This window comes from Durio zibethinus, chromosome 5, assembly GCF_047325235.1.
Source record: "Durio zibethinus cultivar Kanyao isolate XHJ-2024 chromosome 5, ASM4732523v1, whole genome shotgun sequence".
In the NCBI taxonomy this organism is placed as follows: domain Eukaryota; kingdom Viridiplantae; phylum Streptophyta; class Magnoliopsida; order Malvales; family Malvaceae; genus Durio; species Durio zibethinus.
Genome location: NC_143166.1, coordinates 9,854,302 through 9,860,164, shown reverse-complemented (window position 1 = coordinate 9,860,164; position 5,863 = coordinate 9,854,302).

Below are 5,863 nucleotides of genomic sequence, written 5' to 3'. Positions count from 1 at the left end.
ATTCCTTCTGAATGCCATTTTCATCACAAAAAAGTTTAAACTTATTAGATAAAAATTCTCTTCCTCGATTGGTGCAAAAAGTCTTTATGAAAGCTCCACTTTCTTTCTCCATAAGAGCCTTGAATTTTTTGAAACTCTCAAAAGTCTCTAACTTATTAGATAGAAAATAAACCCAACTCATTTTACTACAATCATCAATAAAAAGTAAAAAATACTTACTCTCACCAAGTGATGTAGCTTTCATAGGCCCACATAGATCAGCATGTATCAATTCAAGGCATTCAGAGGCTCTCTAAGACTGTCTACCTGAAAATGACTTTTTTACTTGTTTCTTATAAATACACCCTTCACATAAATCAAGAGATCTAATTTTAGGCAATCCAAGAACCATACCTTTCTTACTTAGTAACTGCAAGCCTTTGATATTGAGATGTCCATATCATAGATGCCACAATTTTGATACATCCTTCTTTCTAACAATGAGAGCTTGCTTTTCCACATTAAAAATTTTAAGTGAAAACATCTTCTTTTCTGTCATATGTACATTCACCATAGGTTGCCCAAATTTATCTTTAATGACACATACTCCATTTTCAAATACAATTACACATCTATCAGCCATTAGTTGTCCAACAATCAATAAACTATGCACCAAATTAGGAATAAAGAAGATATCAAAAAGTAATTTTATTTTACCATTGTTTGCCTCTACTGTAACGGTACCTTTCCTTTTAACTTGCATCTGCTTGTTATCTCTAAGTCTAACTTATAAGTTTTATGACTCATCAAGATCCTTAAACAGTGATCTATTGGGGGTCATATGGTTCGAGCACCCACTATCCACAAACCAAACATCATTTGAACCTTCATTAGTAGGTAAATGAGTCATAAATAACTTACTTTCTTTGCTTTCTTCCTCCACATAGCTCACTTGGTTTCAGCAATTTGCTTTTACATGCCCAAATTTCTTACAATTTTAACACTGGACAATACTTCTTTTCCCTTTTGGCTCACCATTAGATTGCCTTTTTTGTCCATCAGAACGACCTCTTCCTCTACCTCTACCACATTCTCTTCCATGAAAACCTCATCTGCCACGTCCATTGCCAACAGACATTTTCTTTCTAGTTTTTTCCCCTTTCACTTAAAATATCTTCTCATCAGTCTTCTCTTATGATCTATTCAGCCTCGCCTCATGAGCCTACAAAGAACCCATTAGTTCATCAAAAGAAAAAATAGATAAATCTTTAGACTCTTTTATTACAACAACTATATGATCAAACTTTGAAGTTAGGCTTCATAAAACTTTGAAAACAACAGTCTCGTCAGTAATCTTATCACTATAAGATCTCAATTAAGTAACAATAGAAATTACTTTAGAAAGAAAATATTACACCATTTACTTACTCATCATCATCAAAGTTTCAAACTCATGCCGGAGAGTTTAGAGTTTCACAGCAATAACTTTGTAAGAGCCTTGAAACTATTTCTGCAAGGTTTCCCAAGCTTTCTTTGAAGTGTTAGTTGCTACAATCCTAGAGAAAAGTGCCTCATAAATTACTTGTTTAATGATAAAGAGGGCTTTGGAATCCTTCTTATTGTTGTCTTTTAGCCGTCTTTCATCGTTATCATTCTCGTTGTATCCGATTTCTACAAAATCTCAAGGATCTTGAGATTTGAAGAGTGTTTTCATCTTAATGCTCCAAAAGTCATAACGTTTTCCATCGAACATAGGAATGAGAGGTTGGACTACATTTGAACTGCTATTTACTACCATCATTGACAATTAAGTGGATACAAAAAATGGGTAAGGATCTTAAGGCTCTAATACCAAAGATTTGTTAGGGAAGAAGGTAGGCTTTCCTAAAATTAAATCATGACACATAAGAAATAACAAATTTTGGGTAATTATAAATAAATTACTCTACATTTCTATTAAACTCAATCAGCCTTTTTATAGGCTTACTAACAGAGAAAAAAAACTTAAACAATTAATAGATAATGGGAAAGTGGCTAAATATTAGGAATCACTCAACCATGTTTAACAACTATTACTAACAACTACTACCCACTAATCTTACAAACCATTATCTACCACCCATTATATCCTAAAACCCAGGACTTTGAGCCCAAACGTGAACTCAATTTTGAATCATTCTTCAACATTTCTAGGCCTACACCTTTTTTGCAGCCTACTTCTTTTGAAAAATCAACGTTTGTCAATTTGATGAATTTAAACAGTAATCAACGTTTGTCAATTTGATGAATTTAAACAGTAATCAATTTTGACTAGATGTTTCACAAAATTTGAAATTTACCTAGTTTAAAGAGATTGTATGGTGAGTCACATTCATGCATGAACTAATCTCAAATCTCCTTAATATCGCACCATAAAAACATAGATCTTTCACACTCCCCTTTTCAGTTTTTATGGCTTCTATGAACAATTGGTTGACCTTTTGTTTATCACCTCAAAAACTCTCATCCACAACCTGTTGATCATCAAGATCATCACTCTAACTTAAGACAGGATCCAAATTCTTGCAAAAAAAAAAAAAAAATGAAATGAGAAGACATTTGAGCCATCGTCGACCTAACTCACCGTTGGAGTAGGTAGCCATCGACTTACCCTTGGTTCTCTTTCTCATTCTCCTTCTCTTTTTTTGGTCTCTCTTTGTTTTGTTATTGTTTTTATTTTTTTTTTAATCGTGAAGCTTCCAAAAGCTTTCGAAGGTTTAGAATATTCTGCCCTTTTTTAACTCTTAAACAAAATTTTTTTTCAAAATCACCCTTTAATTTTTGTTTTTTGACGTTGATGATATGTCCTTTTAATATAATTTGGGGATAGTTTTTATAATATTGTATAAATAATCATATTTTTTTTATTATTTTGTCTAGCTTTATCTAGATAATTGTCACTTGTCAGTTGAGACAATAAAAAATCTCTATAGCTCTTTTATTTTCTGGTGAGCCAGACGTTTCTTAACTTGCTTTTTCATTGAAATTAAGCCACTAATTGAGTTAATTATATATATATATATACTAGGTCTGAAAACTAAGGTGAAAATACAGTTGCATGTTAATGTATATAGAAATATTAACTCTACATTAAAACCTAATGTTATTTGTGTTTGTGGATCAGCTCATGCAAGAAAGAGAACAAATTGATGGCATATTGATAAAATCTGCACTGTTAGGCAGATTTTTCTTAAAAATTTTAAGTATTTGATATTATTGTGAAAAGTATGGTAAGTAATTAAAATATCTAAAAAGATATTATAAAATAATAAAATATTAAAATTATATGAATAATATAATAATTTTCTATTCCGAACGAACCTTTTAGCACCTTCTGATAATCTTTTAGTTTGGGTTGGAAAACTAGGTTTTAAAACTAAAAAGCTTTATTTTTTTTTTATTGTTTAATATTGAGATTGGATTAAAAGCAGTTTTTAAATGCAAAAATTATTTTCAACAACAATACTAAACTAAGCCTTAATTAGTTGGATTTCTCCTCCAATGTATTTTTTCTCAGTCATATAAATGAATTTTATTGAGACGACGCATTCAGCACATGCAACAAGAACTGTAGCTGCTAAATACGAACACAATGGTCCGAGTAAAGTGTCCAAAAAGAAATCACCACGGCATTATGATCATCTAAATACATGCATAAAACATGTCAGCCCTCTTAGCACCTAATGTTACCAAAGAATCATAGAAAGAATTTGCCTTCCTTTAGGTACTAGTAAATTTAACTTCTCCAATCTCAGTTCTAAGTCTGTCAATTTCATTTAGAACTTGCCACTCCTTCCAAGGCCTTGACTAACTTTTGAATCAGACTCAATTACTAAATCTCTTTTCATAACCCACTGAGATTTAGGAAACATCAAGAGGGCTTCTTTGGTCGCACATATCAAAAATATTCCTAAGCCCCCTCCTGCCTTTGAATTGCACATCACAGCCCACTTAACCTTCGCTAATTTATTTTTCTTTTCATCTCATTCAATTGGTTCTACAAAGATTAATGTTAATGGATTAGCTTTTGGTAAACCTGGTGCTACAGCCTTTGGAGGTGTCTTCCTACATGATCGGATTATCAAAGACGTATTCTCCAAGTCTATTGGTGGGCATGGTTCTAATCATGTGAAATTCATGGCTATCAATGAGTGGCACCCTTTATTTTCTTCCTCTGTTTGGGTTGACTCTCATCTTGTTATCATTGAAAGTGATTCCAAGAATGTAGTTCTGTGGGCTCCTAATCATTCTTCTGTTCCATGGAGTATATATGAAGCTCATCTCGAACCTGATTGAAAACTATAAATTGAGAGTTAAATGTGTTTCCATACTTCACATTTTGCATGAGGTTAACTCTGTTGCGGATATGCTTGCCAAATCCGGAGTGTCATGGACTTATGATTTTGTTGCTTGGTTGTAATGACTTCTCTTCATCTTTCACTTTCCGATGGCTTTGTATCTTTTTCCTAAACTTTTGCTTTAATAAAAATCTCTCATTGCCTTTCAAAAGGAAAATCTTCAATTGCTAATATTCAACTTTACGATTGGTCTGTTTTCAACATATCTTCCTCAATTCTCGCCAACGACTTAGGCCAGAACAACGGTGATAACTCAACCTTGATCTAAAGGAGTATTAGATTTTGAGGTAAATTACACAATTTGTCATCTAACTTTAGGTATTTTTTATTCTGATCACCAAATTATGAAAAGTTACGATTTGATTATTAACGTTTACGAAATTGTTGTTTTTGGGTCATCCAACAGTTAGAAGCTATCAGCATGAATACAACATCATCTGACAAACATCTCGTGAAATTGCCATATAATATGATATGTCACATAGCATTTGTCGATGTGGCATTATGAATTTGAGAAATTAAAAAAACTAATTAAAACTTTCGTTAATTAATTTTTTAGAGTCAATTTTGATTACCAAAGTTTGAAAATTCCTTAACTTGGTTACCAACATTTGTGAAATTATTAAAATTTTATTGTTCATTATTAATGTCTCACTATCGATGTAGCTTTATAACCATTTAATCACCAAAATTTGTAAAATTTAATTTAATAATTATTTAATAATTTTTGTTATCTACATATATATTTAAAATCTTAGTACATGAAATTAAGACTATAAACTTTCATTATAATTAGAACCTTAATGTTATAGAATATTTCACACTTCATTTAAATTTTCTTGACTAGCTAGATGATATAATCTATAGAAGATACTTAAATTTATTTTGACGAGTTAGATGATAAATATTTAAAGTAATGTTATTTGAATAATTTTGACCATTGAAGTTTTTCTAAGCCAAATCATAATAACGAAATAATGAAAACAATGAGAGAATCAAGAGTTTTTCACAATCTCAACAAAGCAACAAACAGAACACCCGAATAAAACACCCTAAAAGTAAGACTTATAATCTAAGATACCTAACAGATCATCCAAAACACATATAGTAACCCAGAATAAATCGAACACTAAAAAACAACCCCCCCCCCCCCCCCCCTCAAAAAAAAAAAAAAAAGAGTCCTAATATGAGAAACATAGACCATCCAAAACCGATTAGATTGCATCACTACCAAGCCACAAGCATGTCCTCACGATTTACTCTAGCCTTTGCTACATAATTTGCCATGCCATTAGAGATCACTAGCTGCTTCCCCTGTCAATGCTCAAGCATACGAAAATCACCTCAAAACCAACCTTAAACTTAAAACCTACTGGGCATGACATGTCATGGAAACAGACAACACACATTGAACTCTACCGAAGATACAAAAAAAGGGATAACATTGAGGAACATTTCAAAATCATTCCTTCAATGACAATTTTCTT